General features: G+C 36.0%; 1 protein-coding gene across 1 annotated transcript in view; it reads left to right on the top strand.

Moving 5' to 3' along the window:
* The window catches only part of LOC113236437 (polypyrimidine tract-binding protein 1), a 387,949-nt gene that overhangs the window by 160,540 nt on the left and 205,258 nt on the right, over positions 1-22,151 (top strand). The gene's annotated exons all lie outside the window — the stretch shown is intronic.

The raw sequence follows: 22,151 nt of genomic DNA, 5'->3' as shown, positions 1-22,151 counted from the left end.
GTTTTTACTTTTATTTTTACCGCTCTGGGCCAGTTTTATTGCTTTTACGTTTTATAGGTCGACTTGTTTGGAGGTGGTCTTTGCAATGTTCTTTTTATGGATTAGAGACTTTCTATTGAAAAAAGTACAGAGATGTTTTGAATAACTAATGTTCTACTATTGCTAAATCACTATGATAATTCCTATGAAGAATTTTTTTGTGATTAGCTTTAGACGTTTACAAGCTGTAGTTTACAATAATAATTATAGTCGCGCTTCGTCCATCGAGATTAGCATGAGATTGGTACTTGTAGTAACGCAACTTGCGGCCACTTCCAACACTAAGTTGAGGGTAAAACAAATAAAAATACAAAATTTCTAAATTGCAATGCTCACTCCAGCTCTCGCTTGGTGATCTACTTGGTTTCATTCGCTGTTCAGTGTTCGGTTACTTCACACTGAATTAACTTTTTTGCCAGTTTTGAATATGAACTTTTTTTTTCTTTGAAAAAATGCCTAAATCATCTCGAAAAAGAAAGATAAATCCAGAAACTGATTTTTTAAGTTTAAATCGAAAGATTAAAGAATTAGAAAGAAAGGTGTTACGCGGAAAATGCAAAAAACGAGTAATAGTGAGTTCATCAAGTGCATCATCGACTCCGGAGAGATCGCGTGGTGTATCGAGAGACGAGAGCCTCTCGCCGGCGCCATCGCCAGCACGTGGTTTTACACCTACGCGTTAAAGCCATCATCTACAGTCGAATCGAAAACTGCTGGGTTTGCGGTGTAACAACCCCTCGAGTTACACCTACCCATTAAAGCAGTCATCTACGGACCGATTGAATACCTCTGGGTTTGCGGTGTAACCACTTTCCGTATTACACCCTTTTTAGTGGTGATCATAACGTTTCTCGGTTTTTTTGTTTGCAATGATTGCGAAAATATAGAGGGCCTTGCGAAACCGCCTAGGAGTTCAGCGCGGGCCCAAGCGAGACTTCGCAGCCGCACGACCCGGAGTTATATGAAAGCGTACTTCAAATTCTGGGCGAGGAGCCTTCTAGCTAGGTTCAATGGCAAAGACATTCAAAAGGACATAACGCCTGATTTCGAACATATCGCCACGAACGGCCTGTCCAAGGAGAGTATGAAAGAGCTTTTGGACCGGTATTTAATTCCTGGAGACTACTAAAATCGACGCCCCGGCTTTGAATCCCGAATTGATTCATTCTTCAGATGATTATTCTTCTGACGAGAGGTTGCAATACAAGGAAACCATAAATCGACATATCTAAATGTGAACCTTGCTGTGGTCAGTTTTAGAAGAATTTTTAATACCGAAATCCGATGGCAAATCAAGGTTTATACTTAACCTATAGGGGTTATAAAGTTGATATAGGTTATGTTTATAACATTGTCCTGTATTTCGCCTGAGATGTTCTTATACACTCGCTCCACTTTGTCCAGTTGGACGTGCCGGTTTCAGAAACATGGTGGCGCCTTAGATTTTTGGTGAAATGATCTGTCTGAGAAAACTTAATAATATCAATGCTAGCTATGTACAGTGTTAAGGATACAACGGCAAAAAAGACAATACTGCAAACTTATAGAGTTGGCAGCATTGTGCTGAGCCGAAATCTTTACAGTACAATATTTGTTGTAACTTTCCTTTTCTTGTTATAAATAATGCTGTGTTGTTGTAATGTGCTGAATAAATGCTTTATCTAGCTATCTAATACAAAAAATCGCAAATTTCTGCTTACCTTAACAAATCTACATCATCTGATTTATGCATTTGTTTGAATATCCTGTCGTGACATCATTTTTGTAAATTTTGATGTCGTTTTTCGTTTAAATGATAAATATGTTGTATTACAAAGTTTCAGGTTACTTTAAAAGTAGGACCTTGCTTTGTGCTTCCTAATGCGTAGGTATGGTAACGGAATTGAGTACACATTCGATCTGTGTTTCCTGTAAACCACAATTTGGATATGTGAATATATTAGTATATTTAGAGTGAATGGGCATTTTTTAGACTACCTAATCATTCTCGTATCATCGTTTAACATCAGGCACGATTGTGGCTGAACCGAAGACTTTTTGCCTTTAAAAACAATTTCACATTCTTAATGGCTTGTATTGTGAGTGTCGGGCGAGGAGGTTCCAAGTTTGATTTTACAATTTGGGAAATGAATTTACGTAAATTATTTCTGGTCTGGGTGTTCTAGGTAGTGCCCCGGAGTCAGTTCTAAGATCACGCGGTCATCAAGTACGTTCTTTCCTCGAACCTGCGAGATGTAAAATAATCTCCCTCCTGAAGTATTTCTTTCGGACATAGGGTTCTTCAAAAAGCGAGTCAGAAGGGCTCTCAAAGGCTGGCAATGCATAGGCAGCATCCTCTGATGTTGCAAACGTCCATGGGCAAAGATAACCACTTCCCGCCAAGTAGCCCGTCTGCTCATTTGCCTCCAACTTTACGCGATTTAATTCCGTCTTCCCTTTTCCATCACCGGGGGACTAGGCGTAGGCTTGGGTTCCACTCCTATGTTTTGGATATTCCAAAGATTTGCACGAAGCGTTACGCTTACACATTTACATGGCCAACGGCTATGGACTGAAATTCTCTGCCTGCAGACTTGTTCCCTAAACGTTATAACTTGGGCCTTATTGAGGCGAGAGTGAATAGGCATTATTTAGGTATGCGTGCTCCACCGTCGACCTCATCGTCACTTTCCACCATGTGAGATGGAGGTCAAATGCGCACTTATATTTTATTAAAAAAAAACTGTACGTATAAAAAATTAATTGTTCTGTTACTCATACAGTAGAGGCCTTAGTTTTATACCAAGCAGTTTTATCGCAATCTGCTTATTATTGTTATTATTATATTGCTGTTATTCACAATATTTATCAAATTAAATACTTTACAACACTAATGGAAGTGAATTACAAATTTGACGAATACATGAATGAATGAATCGGACTTTATAAATATTTTTTTACGTCGATATTGTGTGCGACGTCCATTTGTGCTAAAGTGGACGATAAAAATTGTAATCCGGGCCCCGAATGACAGTATAACGCACAAATTGAGGCCCATAAGTTCTTAGCTCTGAGCTGTTATCGGCGATCAGCAGCGTGTTATCACACGCACTCGAAGCCTGTCGACTTGATAAAACACACCGATAAAAAGCGAAACATTAAATATATTGATTATTTTTCCAAACCACCTTATATTTCTGTTGTGCGATGACAAGTTTTGTACGATAACGTTTTAATTTACGAACAGTGACAATGAGTTTTTGTTTTATGACAAAAACAAAATTTAGATACATTTTAAAGGCGTTATTTGGTCACACGTGGGTGGAGTTTATTGTCATTTGCCGAGGAACGATGATTTTTTTTCAATGTACCAGGCAACCACACCAATTGTGACCTGTCTCAAAACTAGGGAACTCCCTGTCCTATTATGAGTATCAGAGCAACGCAACGTAACTGACTCTTAGAAAAGTTAATTTCCTAAATTGGTCCTACTGGGAATCGAACCTGGGACCTTCCCTTTTAGCGTCCACAGTGCAAACCATTGGGCACTGAAATCGTCAAAATTGGAAATTTACTACAATTTCTTTTTAATAGTACCTATGTGAAGTAAACGTCAGCAAACAATGGAACGGTCTTCATATGGTAAGTACTTATCAACGCTTGTAGATATTTTCAGTTATAATAATAATTCATCGTCAACGCATTGTATGTTCCCCGGTTAGAGGACACGAAAGCCGTGCCTCTAAGAAGAGGATTTAAGCCATATTCTATTTTTCAATAGTTACTTCTTCGAAATGAAGGATCCATCACAATTTTTTCCTTCACTATTTGTAAGAGGTACTACTGAACAAGTTAGCAACTTAAACGTAAATAACTTAACAAAAACCAACAAATTAAGCGTAATGTAGAAATCATAGTCATAGATTTATACCGCCACATGGACTTCACGCAACCATTTTCTCAATGGGCTACTACCGCTGTATAGAAAAAAGTCGAACCATATTCTGATTATTATATTATATTATTATGATATTATCAATAAAGCAACCTCTCAATTAAAAAGTCAATCCTTCTACTAAGGAAGCATCCTTAACATCACAAATACGTTGCCGCCTACGGGACAAAAGATTAGAAAACCGGTATCTGTGATTGAGCCGGCTTTCCCTGGCCTTCAATCTTGACTACAGCAGAGCCGCATTCTTGTGCATTCAAAATATAGTTGCCGTGAAACCTAGTTACTAGTCAAGTTTTGTTAAATCTCCCTTTATTTTTGGAGTCATAAAAGTAAACCTGAACCCACCACTGTATATTTTTGGTACTAAAACGGTTTTTTTTACGAACTTCATTACGTTTATTGTATATCACGATGGTTTACTATCATAAAATTCAATTTTTTTTTGTAAAATCACTAGTTTGTTGTAATTATTAATACAAAAATCGTACACAGGATTCAAACCAGCGCCTTCAGCTTAGCGCTTCAAAGCGGTGCTGGTTCGACTCCAGCCGAATCTAAAGAGTTTTCTAAGTGTTCAGTCTTTGTATTAATATTCATAAATATTTTCACAATTAAATCTTCATTAACAAAGGTTACCATAAACGGTTCACTCATACGATTTACCAAAATTGTTCGTGCGTGAAATTGAATAGGTAATTAACGTTACTGAACGTAATGTCCGACCGGAGCCCGTTGCCGGGACTATTACCTAACCAAACAATTGGCGTTGACCGATAAGTAAGTTGCTGATGGGGCGGGATCCTTATAGAACAGATTAGTGGTAGAGGGTTTGTTTGAATCGGGATTAGTGTCATATTTGGTACGTAGTCGCGGTTTTGACTAAGTAATGACTCTGCAGGGTTGTATGCAATATCAAAGTCTATGCTCGTGAGTACAAAATATAGAAAAAATCAAATGCAAAACTAAAGATTATAAACAGGGCGCATAAATAGTAGTAACAGATGGAGTAATATACATTGTAATATTGTTATTGTTACGTGCTGTTAATACGTCCTAGAGACACGGTATCTCTAACGTGCAGCTGTGTTTACGTGTATTATTTTAAAACATTAAAATATACCTAAAATATTTTGTTAAAAAAAATTAACCAAAATATTTAGTGACACTCTTTAATAGTTAATAATAAACAAGATTTTCAAAAATCAAACAAGTATTTTTTTGCGATGTACGTTTGTTAATAAAAGTCGGTGAAAAACATAATAGTCCGCCATTTTATAGTGAGAACCTAACGTTATACATATGACAAAACAATGTACACCGTCCACATTGTGCTAGTTACAAAATAGAGCCGAAATTCCAACAGTAAATCACACAAGCAAATAGCTACATAAATGGAGGTAGCAAATACACTGATCCCTCTGTGTTAACACTCTGTGGCACAGGTCTCGAGGATTTAAGTTTGTGTTGAACTTACACTTACATGTGTGTAGACTTAGAGTGCAGGAGACGATTTACTTCGTACCTAATTCTTGTGTCTGCAAACGATTTTGTTTCCTTAGTAACTGTATAGGCTATTGTATTTACCTATACTATTTCGAGTGTAATTCTCAATCATTATGGCCCTTTCCTGAGTATTATTAGAGCTTGCGTTGAAAGTCTGTGTCGCCAAACGGAACTTCGTGTCCGGATACCACGCATTCTCACAAAACGGAATAAAAAGGGAAAAGGCGTGGTAGTCTAATAGTTTGACCTACCACCTCTCCAGCAGAGAGCACCTCTGAATTTCTCGGACTTGTGCGGAATTGAAATTGAAATTTACCAAGAGGTTTTCGATGAAGAAAAACATCTTGCACGACAAAGAAGGTTTACTATCCTCCGAAAACGTTGATGAACGTGATGTTTCCAACCCAACAACAAAGTGTGGCGGACCATGCTTACACCCTCACCTGAGAGGAAACACGTGCCCTGCAATGGAACATATAAACGGATTTTTTTTTTTAATAACGCAGACATCTCAACATAGCCCCGCACTAGGGAAACCCTGTGTCGCGGGTGCCATGGACACACACATAGACAACCACAAATTACACCCAAACTCACGAGAGAAATAAATGTAGGTCATACAAATATTTCTCCCGGCCCGGGAATCGAACCTGGGACCTCTGCGTGGCAGTCCGGCATGGTAACCGTTCGACCACGGAGGCAGATTGATGATGATAATAGGGAAAAGAGGCCTTTTAGTGGGTAACTGTTGTTTTAAATGTACTTAAGTTAATTGATAACATACCACAGTACTTTACATTAATTTAAAAACGTTATTAATGTTTTAAATTAAAAGGAAATTGCAAATATTTATTGGTAGATGTCATTTACAAAGAAAATAGCCGATAGTTTATCAACTCCTGCACTATTTGTAACTTTCGCCATGTAACATGATTGATGGGAAAAGAAACAAAAAAAGTAATACCCGTAATTGCAAAACCAAACAGCAGCCTACCTAAAAATTCATCAAGTGCATCGAGCCGTATTGCCAGCACCGGAGGCTCTATAAACAAGTGGGGACAATAGGTGCAGAGCACTTTAAATAATAAATCCATACAGGGCGGTTTTTACGAGCGCATTCCCACTCGAGCACCTGTCCGCAATATTGCTGTGTAGTGTCCGTTTGTTTTATATTTACTAGTTTTATATTATATTATGATATATACTTACCTATTTTGTAAATATTACTACCACTGTTATTACTTGTCATAAATGTTAAATTACTTTGACATCTACTGTTTGCAAACAACGATCCTGTCGTAGGGTCTTTTATACGCATTTATTCAACTATTAAGGGCTAAAAAGGACTATAGTGTCAATTACTTACATTTTTTTATTGTGGTATATATGTCAACGGATTCTTTAAATACTTTGTAATGAAAGTTATTAAAAGACCAAGAAAAATACCTGTCGCATAAAACTTTCGATATTAGCGTTAAAAATTTAAAGATAATTAGACATGACTAATAATTTCTTATAATTATTAATACTTTGATCCTTCATGTCCCTTCACATCCGATTCAATACAAATTTAATATTTTTTATCGAGTGCCTGATAATGTGGCAATTGTTGTGTTCTCGTAGAAGCGTTTGTTTGTGTTATTGTAATGTTATTATCTCATGTGGAAGTTTGTAATTGATCATAAGTAAATGCATTTGGTAAAAGTAGCTATGAGCTCCCCTAGTATAATAAAATTACATTAATAGATTTGTTATTCTGATTCATTAAAAAAATTACAGCTACAATGTTCGTATTTCGTATTATGCATCACATTTCTTATTTCGTCCAGCCAGGGTGTAAATTCATATATCGGATATGATATCAATCTGTAACTATATATACAATAATGTATTACATTGTCACAACAATGCACTTTCCACGTGGGTTACATATATTCAATTTGCCTATCCAAAATGACGTTACAAACTTGTCAATACCTCAGCTTAATCCTTCTTTGGCCAATTAATTAGGTGTTATGAACATCAAAGACTCGCTATCGGCGGCTCTGACCCCGAATTAAGTCACTAACTCTGACAGTTTAAATCCCTTCGATATACAATGAACAGGATGAGTTTCGTAAATCAGAGCGAAGAGCAACACCATTTTAAATTGATCCTTCGCACTAAATATTTGCAAACGAGAAAAGCTCAACGGATCACAAAGCGACGATTTTCTTCCTTATAAACATTATAAAAGATTTTTTTGTTACAGACCAAAAGTCGTACTAAAAAATCTATATCTAGTATATTTTAACCAACTTAAAAAAGGAGGTATTCTCAATTCGACTGTATTTTTATGGGTATGTTACGCGGTAACCATTTAATTTTGTGAGCCGATTTCGGTGATACTTTTTTATTGGAAAGAGGGTAGGTACCTCAGTATTGGTCCCATTTTAGTTAAAGAAAATATTCCAACTCTAATAAGAGTGGTAAACTAGGGGATGAATCGGGTTAAGCGCACTTTCCGGTAACCGATTTCAATAAAACTTGGCTAATAGATGTAATTCCACGAACTTTTGAGGTCGGTTTTTTTAGTTCTCTATGCTAAGATTATCCTGTAACTAGTTTTTTTATGATTACAAGTTGACGGGACGAGCAAATCTTGCGGCTGATAGTCAACGACACGCCTATCCATAGCAGTTGCAGTGCCACTCAGAGCTTTAAATTGCAAAGATTTGAGGGCTGTCACCGCTCCCGTCACCCTGAGATATACGTTGACAAATTCCATGCACCTGTAATTTCACCAGCACCCCTTACCCTTCAGAACCGAAACGCAGCAGTGGTCACATTGCTGCTCGACGACAAACATAGTTAAGTTGGCAGTACTTCCCTAGACGAACTCTTTCACAAGGAGCTCTACTGCTACTAAAATAAGTTTCTTACCACGTTATGACTTTGAAATATCAGGAGGATTGAAGTTATGCTGTGGTACCTACAACTAGGGAATTATCCCTTATATAACTATTCCCTTATATAAGTTAAGGCACGTCAAAAGATACGTTTATATGTAATTTGCTAATCTAATAAATAATAACTTAAAATACGTGCCAGAAGGGCAACTTTATGCTTTATGCATTACTAACAACTTCCCTGTCGCATTCGTGAAACTTTGCTTCGTTTATTGCTCAAACACGTTGACATTCCCAAGTTTAAAATGCTTTTTCCTTTAATAGTAAAAATTTTATGACTACATGTTTAACCTCCTAAGGCCCAGTGTATATTATAATATGATGTACATAACATCCCCTTAGAGTGAAAGCCTCGCATTTTACGCATTTTCACATAGTTCGTTTTTATTGATTATTGTTGAAGAAAAACTTATAAACTTTCTTGTTCTAATATATTATTAAAGTAATATAATATCTGAAAGAGGTATAATTTATCTAATTAAAATGCTAACTACAAACATTATTGCGTTTACTACATTTTACACCACATTTTTATCTTCGTCCTGAAAAAATATATGGAAATCACATACAAGGTATTCACTTAAGACGACGTGAACATTTAATGAAAATATCGCTTACAAATTTAAATTTAGTGCTTTATAGTGCTGTATAGGGTATCTAGAAAAATACGTCTTTCATACAAAACTAAGAGCATACTTAGTTGAGCATGAAGCATGTAATTATATTTAATACATACATACATATTACATTTAGTACATTGGGCATTTAGTGCTTTTCCCGTTATAGTTTACTGGATCGTGCGAGGTTAGATCTCTTTTCAATAACGTAAAAATATATCACGTATCAAAATTATTTCTCGAAGTAGTATAAGGTGATTTTATTGGGATTTTATACATAATATCTTTATCATAATTAAACGTGGTATATCACAATGAAAGTTTACAAAAAACTACTAGAACTACTAGGCAGAACTGTTTTCACAAGTACATAAAAAAAGGTTTATCTGTAAATAAAATTCTTTTCTCGCCTGTGTTATTTGTTTAATCAAGTTTCCTGAACCTCTACTAGTCGTATATATGTCAGCGCATTGACTTCCTAATCTCCACGTATTAAGAGCTAAGTGTTAAGTATCAACACGGACCCATCTCGAGGGCTTCAAACTTTATAGTTTGCCAATCTACCGAGTGTTAATCTAACGAATGAATGTTAATTAGATCCTTTCATTGATTATATTAGTTTATAGATAGCTCAATACGTACACTGTACCTGTTCTGTTTAATGTCTTTGACTAGCTACACAATGTTTTGATTCTGAATATAGTATAGAATACTCACTACTTTTTGGACTGGTTAACTTGTCAAATCTCATTTAGAAGGTGTAAGGAAAAGATCCGCAATTACACTTTCGCCTGGTCATCGCACTCATGATAATAAAGAACTTGAAAAAAAAAATCATTTGCGAAAATATAATTTGTTTCTCATCATTTGTTATTGTTTATAGTCCATCTGGACTTAAATAATTTCTTTCCGAATTTATAATTAGTCTCTGGTATTGTGCACTGTTTTACTTAGACTGAAAGTAGGTAAACAAGTGCCGACTAGGCTTTAGTCAGCTGCTCGAGCTTAAAGTTTCAACTTGTTTGTTATAAACTTTGATGCAATGACTTTTTTAACACATTTCTGAGAAAGCAGATAATTTTCTTATAATTTTTAATACAAAAATCAAACTTAAAGAAAAATTTACAGGACTAGAACCTTTATCTGTAATGCCAATCTAGGACAACCGACCGAGCGGGCCTCAAGAATTTCTTATAATAATTTTCTGTTTGTTAATTTTCTGTTTAATAATTTTCTGTTTGATATTTTTATATTTTCTGTTTTCTGCATAATTGTTTGCGATGCAATATATATATTTTTGTCATTTCAGCAGCAAGAAAAATCTTTTCAAACTTTCGTTTCACTCAAACAGTGGAGAGCTTTACAAAGAAAAACAAAATGACAGGTTTTTATAGTTACGAATGCGTAAGAGATATTTTATAAAGTTAAATGACAGAGCGAACATTCAGCCTTACCATTTTTTATGTATAAAATCTTAAGAGATAGACATCATAAAATTAATACTACAGAAGACACAATTAATAATATAGAAGAATTACAAAAAGGAAGATCGAAGAAAAAGAGGAAGACTGATACAAAGTTGCATAAATCAGATAAGGGAAAAAGCTAATATTGTGCTTCATCTTTTTTTATGACGGGACGAATAAGTTGTGCGCATGGTAGTAAGCGACACGCCTTTGCATAGCAGTTGCAGTGCCACTCAGAGCTTTAAATCACGAAGATCTGAGGGGCACTGCCACTACTCCTGTTACCCTGAGACATAACTTGAAAAGTCCCATGTGCCTGTAATTTTACCAGTACCCTTACCCTTTAAGACCGGAACGCAGTAATGATCACATTACTGCTTGGCGGCAGAAATAGGCAAGGTGGCAGTACTTCCCAAGACGAACTATTCCCCAAGGAGCTTTACTGCAAATCAAATCAAAGATAAATGCGCTGAACAGAGATGGAGCTCTTAAATAAGAAGAAGAATAATAATAAATTTATTTCCTTATTTATTGATGAAAATCCAACAGCCCTATAACAAGGATAAAATAGTACTTCCGATTACAGATTTCAAAATCAAATCACACAACAGCACTTAACAACAACAAACAATAAACACACTGTAAGCACATACATAAAAAAGACCACTCAATTGCCTGTACTTACTACAGTTATGAATGTTTTATTTAACAAATTACTTAGTATTTTTAGTTAATTAATTTGTCAACATAATCAAAGTATTCATACTTTATTCAAAACATAAAGAAACTCTTTGCAAGGAAACTTTGAAATGAGGCTTGTACAAATTAAAAACTAAAATACTGTTTCACGCTGTGGCGGAAAAAGTACCAGTTTTTGCCGCTTCTGTGATACAGAATGTACAATTTTTCGAGCAACAGTATGGAAAACTTATTTGTTACAATATTTAAAAAGTAATTACAACATTTGAAAATGGAACTCTTTGGCTGTAGAATAACAGTTTGTTTCATCTGACTATCCCTTGTTTTTACGTTGTGGCGTCATTTTAGAAATTGGTTGTCTACATCACCATGGATTTAACTCGTGAAAATTTTCGTAGTATGATTTTCTACGACTTTAAGTGTAATTTAACAGCTCAGCGGAGCTTCGCTCGGCTTCAAACTGCTTTTGGCGATGAAGCACCATGCAAGACGACTATTAATAGCTGATTTTCAGAATTCAAAAAACGTCGATGCTGTGCGACGTATGATCAAAACAGACAGGCATGTGACATACCATGAGATTCGAGCATCTTTGGGCATAGGTATGAGTCAAATACAATCAATACTACACAAACATTTGGGTGTGAAAAAGCTGTGCTCTCGGTGGATCCCACACAATTTGACTGAGGCTCAAAAAACGGATCGCGTCACTTGGTGTAATGCCATGCTTACCAGATTTAACGAAGGGGCGTCAAATTCGGTGTGGGATATAGTTACAGGTGACGAAAATTGGATTTATAGTTACAATCCCAAAACAAAGCAGCAATCGAGCGTATGGGTTTCGAGATGAGCCGAAACCAACCAAAGGGGCGCGCGTGCAAAGTGCCTCTAAGCGGATGATTGCTTCTTTTTAAATAAAACTGGACACGTGGCTACTGTTGCTTTGGAGAATCATTGTACCTTGAATAGTGATAGTTTAGTACAAGACCATTTGTTTGCCGGAAGTTATTGACAAAATCCGTAAAAATAACCTTAAACGCCGTATCATCTTGCACCACGATAATGCCAGTTCTCACACGGCCAGACAGATAAATGAATTTTTTAAGGTCAACAACGTTTACCTTATGAGCCATCCCGCGTACAGTCCCGACCTGGCACCTTGTGACTTTTATTTATTTCCAAAAATTAAGAACCAGTTATTGGGTCAACGATTTTCATCACCTGAAGAGGCCGTCGTAGAGTATGAAAAATATGTTTCAAAGATTGTCACGGAGTGGCATAAATGTTTTCAAAATTTGTTCATTCGTATGAAAAAGTCCATTAACGCTAACGGAGAATATTTTGAGAAACAATAAATTCATTTCTGACCATTTATAGTTTTCTTTTCTTATTCATTCCTGAAACTTATAGTGCGCCACACGTATCAACTGAATTTGTTCGCACCTATTGTTACATCTTTGTCTTCTCCTCAGCCAGAACATTGGCTAAAATACTGAATATAAATTTGATGATACTTGTAGTCTTTTGTGTACCTCTATGCTATAAAGACATATGCAAAAATGGCTTTAGTCTATCGGTGGAAAACACAAATATACTGTGTCACTTTATTGATGTTTCCGGAAGCCATATTTTTGTAAGTGTTTCTAAATTGCTTTAGTCAAGGGCGTTTGCCAATTTCAATATTCAGTGAATATCCCGTTAGTTTAGTTCGAGAAAATTAAGTTTAATTGATATCTTATCTCACTATTTGATACTTTGTATCGAATTCGGATACCAGTTACGATTTATTTGGATAAATTATTTGTTGGATACTTTGCGAACAAAATCTATAGATTTGAGTATTTTGGATACAATGTGCGCAATATTTGTATTTTAAGTGTTAAACATTGCGTAAATGTTTGTTTTAACCGACTTTAAAAAAGGGAAGAGGTTCTCAAATCGACTGAATTTTTTTTGTGTGCATGTTACGCGATTAATCCGACATATTTTGTGAACCGATTTCAATGATTCTTTTTTTTTGTTGAAAAGGAGGTATCTCAGAAGTGGTTCCATTTAAATTTGCGAACGCGCGACTGCATCGATACAAACGCACGATTGCATCGATGCGATCGCCTATAAATCCCAAGTGTAGCGATGCAATCGCGCGTTTGTATCGATGCAGTCGCGCGCTTGCGTCGCGTTTACATCGCTGCTTAAAATCTCGCGCGTGTGTAAAGGTAGACGATTAACTACTGCATCCTGTTTGCATCGCTGCAAAAAGCCGCCGTGTGTAACCGATATAAGGGAGTTAAATTAGAGGATTACTCCGGTTTATTAGACAAATGATATGTTGATAATATTTGCAGACAGAGGACAGGAACTCCTAAACAGTATAAAACACCCACATTTATTTACACTTTAAGTTTTATCGCGCACACACTCATTTCATCGTGATTTTTCTCTGGTAGCCCTTGAGCAAACTGTAAACGAGTTCGATAAAAAGAACATAATGAATAATAGGCTCATTTCTTTTACAAATGTGCCATGGACATTGGATCTGTATCGATGTACTTAATCAATGAAAAGTCGCTAGGTGATAAATGTGTTTCAGCTAGAATAAAATGAACTCTTAGTTTTTTCAGATACATAAAAAGTTGTAAATAAAATCAAATCAAATTGTTTTACATCAGTCTCAAGTATATAATTAGGCAGCTTATTGTATAGTTTTGACGCCATCGCACAAATATTATCACGAAAGAGAGGGTAGTCTTACAGGCATCCAGTTTCAATTTATTGTGTCTTCGTGTACTTTACACCTTGCTGAAGAGTGTGGGATTTCTCGGAACAAGAAGAACCGTTTCAAATGTGTGTACTGAAGGAACTGTTAATAATCTTAGTTTTTGAAAATGTGGTATACAGAACGAGGTATTTTGAAAATGTGGTATAAGTAATTTGATAAAATACTTTCCACAAAACGTAGCAATAAATATGCGTCAGGTTGAAGCAAATTGGCTCGTGGATTCCAGTTTATTTAAACGGATAAGTACAGTAATTATCTACGACTCTGTTTGCACGGGCGGAGAACGTCTCAGTTCGGCAAATATTTCCTCTGAAAACAATAGTGTCTACCACTTCGACGTGATTTGTTAGCACATTTTAGCATTTTGCTAATTAACAATGAATTGAAAGGAAAATTCAAACGGTGTTTTAAATTAGCCACAGAATTGACGTTGTAACAATCGTAATAAGAGTTACTTTAAATGACTAATTGTAATATTTGTTATGCATTACCGACTTATTTGCACATCGCATGGTATATTGCATCTTAAAGCTACTATTCACAATGTTTTAAGGTATTCATCCAATACCCTTGACGGTTTCTAACACGATGAATGATAGTAGAATATACAAGTATATTCTGACAGAAAGATAGTAGCTGCATTGAAAGGGTCACTTTTGTGTAGTTGCTTCTACCGTAACGAGGAGTTGTTTACATTAACATCTAATTATTAGGGTTGTTATTTTATCATTAAACAACAAGCGAGACCTTGTGTGTTTGTGATTTCAGCATCTGAATGATTTAAATAAACTACGGAAATCTGTCATTAGCCTTACCTTAGCCTATATACTAAGTACAATCTCAGTATACAGACTACTAAAAAAACCCACCTCAAAAGTCACTTATTTGTTTGTCACCCTTAGAGGTGGAATGTTCTCTTCAAATTTAAATGGACTATTAATGAGGTACCCAAAAAAAAAGAATCATCAAAATCGGTTCTCAAATGTCGGAGTTATCGCCCATACATAAAAAAATACAGTCAAATTGAGAACCTCCTCCCTTTTTAAAGTAGGTTCAAACTATACTGTTGCATAAAGTAAAAGTTTTCCTAATAAACAAAAATCGAATATTTCATCTTTTTGCAAATGTTTATTAACAGTAAAAACAATTCCTTAATAAATGCTCTGAAAAGAATTAAATATTTCGTATTTTGATCGATTTTTTTCACAAATAGCATGATTACTCGGCAGTAAAATTTTTACGAGGAAACATTTATAACCTCACGCAACGCGTTACTAAGTTTTCACTTACTAATTTAAATTGAGCGATATTTCGGCTAGACATCGGATCGATGCCGTCGTCGTGTCGTGCGACATATCTTACGACCGCCCAGGCTTATTCCGGATATTGAAGCACGTAATCTGCCGACGGTGTGTCTCCACTCGCAATTTATCGAACGATGAATGGCCCCACCATTATTTCCAACCCTTAACCTTCCTACTTATTAATATCTTCACATAATTTATTGTAAATTGCATTCTGCAAAAGTGATCCCGTGCGTGAATAATAGGGATTATGTGTTAAAAAGCCTACAGTTTGAGTTATGATCGAAATTATCTGACACATATACATGACGTACATCGTTTGTCTACTTAAATAAGCGCGAACTGGTTTCGAATTTCGAATACGTAGCATTCAAATGTAATCATTTCCCCTTTTGTTATTATTTACTAATTTCCGTTGAAGTATTCCATTATTCTTTTTTTAAACTCGTGACTAACACTTCCTAATCCATAATATTTTGTTTAAAAAACTTCAAAAATAAACGTGGAAATTCTAAGCAGGTGTAAAGATTTACTGGGCTTGCCATCGCCGAGTGAAACGTTCCAGACATATCTTGATTCTTTTATTACACTTCTACCGTTAGTGTGTGCCGATCCACAGGTAAAGGTTCTTTATGGTGGAATTATGATGAGGTTTAGTTCTTATAATAAACGAGTACTTATCAAGTGCATAGTTCAAAAATGCACGCGACTTAAAAGTAACCATAAGGTACCTTTGCAAGTATACTGACACATGTAGATTTCTTAAGTGAATTTTGACGTTACCAATCGATGTGTAAACTTCCAAAATAAAATGCTATTTATGCTTGTGTGGGGTAATTTCGAGCGGTTTATTTCTTGCAAACATTCTGTAACCGGGTATTTTCGACAAATGGTCGTATTTCTAAGAAAAAATTCTTAAACTAAGAAGAAGACGATTCGAACAAGTTCAGTTGGGAGTGTTAGGCAGGGTATACTGAAGGCGCTGGTTTGAATCCAGCCGGATCGTAGGAGTCTTTCTTAATGTTCGATTTTTATATTTATAATTGTAACAAACTAGTGGACAAATTTCACAAAACATAATTGAATATCATGATGGTAAAGCATCGTTATATCAATAAACTTTAAATTACTATATGTATATTTGTAAATGTTGTCCGTTTTTTAAAAAACTTAATAGGTTTTTGTAACATTGCAACATCAAACTGCTGATGCGAAATTTAATGGCACTGGTGACGTTACAGGCACATGGGACTTGTCAACTTATGTCTCACGGTGGCTGGTGCATTGGCAGTGCCCCTCAGATTTGAAAGCTCTTAGTGGCGCTACAACTGTTAGTGACAGGCTCGCTTCCTACTAGACGCACGACTTATTCCTCCCGTCAATTGATACCATAAAAAATACAAAAGCACATTCTTTTCTCAGAAATATTATATAGATTCTTTACAAGTGGTCATTGTCGTTCCTAGCGAGGCTTTTACATATTTTGGCATGGTTTCACATATTTACTTAAAAAGGGTAAAATTAAACAGGAATTTTATAATTTAAATTTTAGGTAGAATAGTGACGATTTATTAAATAACGTATTATTGCGCGCACGGGTAATTAGTTCTTCTTTTTAAATCTTCAAATTTTCCGCGTTTTTAACCAAGGACCAGTGTGTTCTACCAATTATGTCCTACGCAGCCGAAATGAGACAATAGGCCTCAACCACAAATTTTAAGTCGCTCAGTGTCCGATAGAGCGAGCTATGCATGGAGTTTCTCTGATAGACCGAATGCCTAAAAAAATCATACGTTAGAGAACTAATGTGACCGACATGACTCGCAAAATCAGTAAGCGTACGTGGCTGATAGCCGATGGAGCAGACTTGTTCTAGAGAGACGACCCCGCACCTACCGATAAGGCACAATTGATGTTTACCGGTAGTAGTTTTCGATAAATTTGCATTTTGTGTGTCGTCTCTTTCGGTTTCTTTACTTAACATTACGAATTCTCAAAACAATCAAGGTCATTATATAGAGTATATTATATTCGTTGGAAATTAAACTAATTTTTCGGATCTCAATCGCTTTATTTGTTTTCAAAACATACCAACGTTTCGGAACCTTTTCAAATCGCTAGTGGCTGACTTATTTTATACATACGGCGCACTATACGTTTCCGAAACTGGCCACTTACATAAACAATATTTAAAAAGTAATTACAACATTTGAAAATGGAACTCTTTGACTGTAGAATACAGTTTGTTTCATCTGACTGTCATTTGTTTTTACATTGTGGCGTCATTTTACAAATTGATTGTCTACATCGCCATGGATATAACTCGTGAAAATTTTCGTAGTATGATTTTCTACGACTTTAAGTGTAATTAAACAGCTCAGCGGAGCTTCGCTCGGCTTCAAACTGCTTTTGGCGATGAAGCACCATGCAAGACGACTATTTATAGCTGGTTTGCAGAATTCAAACGCGGGCGTGTGAATCTCAGTGACGAATTTCGTCATGGTCGCCCGTCCACTGCTGTGAACAACAAAAACATCGATGCTGTGCGTCGTATGATCAAAACAGACAGGCATGTGATATACCAAGACATTTGGGCATCTTTAGGCATAGGCATGAGTCAAATACAATCAATACTACGCAAACATTTGGGTGTGAAAAAGCTGTGCAAAGCAGCTCTCGGTGGATCCCACACAATTTGACTGAGGCTCAAAAAACGGATCGCGTCACTTGGTGCAATGCCATGTCTACCAGGTTCAACGAACGGACGCCAAATTTGGTGTGGGACATAGTAACAGGTGACGAAACATGGGTTTATAGTTACAATCTCAATACAAAGCAGTAATCGAGCGTAAGGGTCTTTCGAGATGAGCTGAAAGCAACCAAAGGGGCGCGTGTAAGTGCCTCTAAGCGCATGATTGCTTCTTGTTTTTTTAATAGAACTGAACACGTAGCTACTGTTGCTTTGGAGAATCGTTGTACCGTAAATAGTGATTGGTACACGACTGTTTGTTTGGCGGAAGTTATTGACAAACTCCGTAAAAATAACCGTAAACGCCGTATCATCTTGCACCACGATAATGCCAGTTCTCTGACGGCCGAGCAGATAAATGAAGTTTTGAAGGTGAACAACATTTACCTTATGAGCCATCCCGCGTACAGTCCCGACCTGGCACCTTATGCCATTTATTTATTTCCAAAAATTAAGAACCAGTTAAATGTTTTCCAAATTGGTTCATTTGTTTGAAAAAGGCATTAACGCGAACGGAAAATATTTTGAGAAACAATAAATTCATTTCTGACCATTTATAGTACTTTTTTCTTATTAATTCCGGAAACTTATAGTGCGCCACACGTAATATCAAGTGACGGTACAAACAAGTTGTGCGCCTGATGGTAAGCTACACGTCTGTCCATAACAGTTGCTGTGCCACTCAGAGCTTCTAATCGCAAAGATCTGAGGGGTACTGCCACTACGCCCGTCATGCTGACACATAAGTTGACAAGTCCCATGTGCCTGTAATTTCAGCAGCACCCTTGCCCTTCAAAACCGGAACACAGTAATGCTGACATTACTGCTTGGCGGCAGAAATAGACCTAATGTAGCCGTACTTCCCTAGACGAACTCTTTCACAAGGATCCTTACTGCTTACAAAAATACATTATACATTACGTAGACTTAGACGGTAAAGTTATCAACTAATTATGTCTAATATTAAAACAAACAACCCTATTATTTACTATAGTAACAAAAGTTATTATTTTAATTTAAATATCATTCTGTTTAATTTACCATCTAACACATTTTATTTTAACATTATACAAAATTAGAAGTAAAATAAAATGTATTATTATTATACTTCAGTCTTATGTTTGCTTGGGATTTTTCATCACAGGAAATATTGAGTGTTCTAAGATTCAAAACGGTTTGTTAGAAAAACCAAATAAGCGCAATTTGGATCTGAAAATATAATTTCATTTTCAATGTGAAACAATCGTGAAAATCTAAGAATACAATAATTATGATTTTTTTAAATTTCCATCATATTAATTGCTATAGTCATGCTAGAAGTAAGAGACTTTAAAAGAACAGAAGACCCAATAAAATAAGAAGATAAGGATGTTTCTCAGAGTCATGTAAAACTGATTTAAGTATCTGGCAAACATCTTATCGCTAAAATGTATTATAATCAGAATTATGCATAATAAGTTACGCCCTTAACTAGGATAGTTTATTAACCTTTACCATCCGTATAACGGAACCAATGAATGAATCAGTTTGTACAGTTTCAAATAGGGGGAGACGAACAAATTTCGAATAGGCGCTCATTTCGACGCTGAAAGTTAATAAGTAATATCGGCAATCAACAGAAATCGGGATAGACGGTATATTTACTTTGGCTTCGAGAAAGTAATACACATAAAATCCACAGTCTTTGAAGAACCGCTTATTTTCATTCAATGTGTCATGTCTACTAAAACTTACGGTGCCGACATGTGAACGCTCACACAGGAGGCCAGAATGAAAGTTGCACAAAGAGCCAAACTTATAACGAAATCTGAAGACTAACTAAGGTCCCAGACATACGAAATCGGACATATTACTACGCGTGGTGACCAATAAATTGTTATAGAAACGTGGGACTTCCTGTAGCGAGATAGGTAGACGATATCGTCAAAGTTGTGAGCTGTAGATGAGCGAGAAGCACATGATTGTGGTGGATGGCACAATCTAAACCTTGATGAGCTTTTCGAATGGTGTCAGCGCAATAAAATGAATTTTAATTCTAGAAAATGCTTTTTTCTGCGGTATGGGCGAAAGAAAAATTTAGTTACATGTCAGTACCGTATAGGTCAAACTAATATTAGTGCTGTGTACATATTCTGATATGTATTTAATACAGCACGTACAGTGCACACAAGCGCGTCCGCGGCGCATTCGCCAGATCTGTACGCGCCCTTCAAAACCGGAACGCAGTAATGCTCACATTACTGCTTGGCGGCAGAAATAGATAAAGTGGCAGTACTTTCTCTGGACGAACTCCTTCACAAGGAGCTCTACTGCTACTAAATATTATGATGTTTTACTACCATCATTGTAGCGGACTGTATCAGTAAGTTCGGGTGGGAGCTAACAAAGAGTGAGCAAGATCAAAGTAAATTTACTTACAGTTTATAAAATCACCACAAAGACACGTACAGCTATCAATAAAAAAACTGAACAGCAATAGTAAAGAAAAGGCGCCAAAAACAATCACTTTTAAGTTTAGATTTTAAATATAAAACTAAAACTTTAAAAAAACCATAAAATATATACAAAAGAGATTTGTAGCGACTGCTGCGATTCGCTACTATGATATTCAAATATTTTTTGTAAAAATATTTCACTAATTTGTTATTATTATTGACACAAAGATCTAATGTAAAGAATAGTACCTTCGACCTCGTAGGACTCGAATCAGTGTCTGTTGCCATGCCGGGGCCAACCAGTCGAGCTACATACCGGGTCAGCAGATCTTACGTTTTTTTTTTCGTGTATTTGTTAAACAGCTTTCATAAACTTATGTTCTAAATGTGTGACAATCTTAATTTTAAGTAAAAATATGATAATTTTTGCCATTTATTTTTAATCATTCATTGTCCTCTCTATGTAGACAGAGTAACATATAAAAAGTCCCATCTTTAGGTCCCCATTACATTTCTCCACCCCAGTCTTATATCAATTAGCAACTTTAGCATTCAACGGGCATACATAATGCATGCCTTGCATTATGCAACTAATGACACGACCCGCTGCCCTTCCGCATCCCGTGCTGAATTAATTACCTATTAGATTGCTATTTGGATAAGTTAATAATATGGAACTTAATTAGTTAAGACAATGTAAAAGTGATTGTTCTCAAAAGCACTATTATGAAATGAGGGAATCTGGAAAAACTGCCATAAACGTAATCCCTGACGAAACCTAAAGCCTGGATTAACGTCAAGGCGAACTGCCATTAGCAGTGTTTTTCTACCATCTTTTCGAGGCAAAATTTCATGATAAAAATTACTTAAAACGTCAATGATGCACGGTCGCTTTAAACAACGTAAATGTGATCTGCGTATATGACGTAATAAATATTATTATAATATACGAAATCGCCTTAGTTTCTAAACTAATTCAATTACTAAATGCCCAACCAGAATTAACGCAAAAGTTATGCAAATGTTTGAAAGTCGTAGAAATAAAGTTGTTATGTTGGGGTATAATAATGCGTATTTATAAATAGTTTAAAGTCGAAATATATACGCGAAGACATTATACGTGTTATGAACCCATTTGCGCCTTGCTCGTATATCCGTTTCCGTATAATATTAATTGGGCCGTAACGCAAGGAAGGATGTATGACAGTAACAACTCATGTAAATTGCTCTGACTCCATGCGAGATTGTGACGAATAGATTTTAATGATTGGAGTGATAGTAACGATTCTTTACATCTTCACTGTTTCGAGATTTAGCTCGTAAAAACTGCAATTTTTTTTAAATATGGGAAATTGTACTATGCAACTATATGTATATGGCAAAAGTTTTTTTTTTATAAGTTGCTTGTTTTTGTCTAGGTATGAGATTGGAAATGAAATTATTTTTTCGGATTCAAATTGCGTGGTCACAGCTGACCCATGGGACCGATAAAGGTCTCGAAACGTTTTGGTTTATATGTGATTTAGATCAGAAAACATAGTTGTCTAAATTGGTTCTGGTCTGGGTGTTCCAGGAAATGCCCCGGAGTGAATTCCATTGCTGTTGTACTCATATTACGTGTAATTTCTTTGTTTTAGACCAGGCAATTGGTGTGATTTGTCTGGCACATTATTTTATT

Source organism: Hyposmocoma kahamanoa, unplaced genomic scaffold (assembly GCF_003589595.1).
Source record: "Hyposmocoma kahamanoa isolate Upper Pololo Valley unplaced genomic scaffold, ASM358959v1 92, whole genome shotgun sequence".
Lineage (NCBI taxonomy): Eukaryota > Metazoa > Arthropoda > Insecta > Lepidoptera > Cosmopterigidae > Hyposmocoma > Hyposmocoma kahamanoa.
This window is presented reverse-complemented; position numbering and strand designations above follow the sequence as displayed.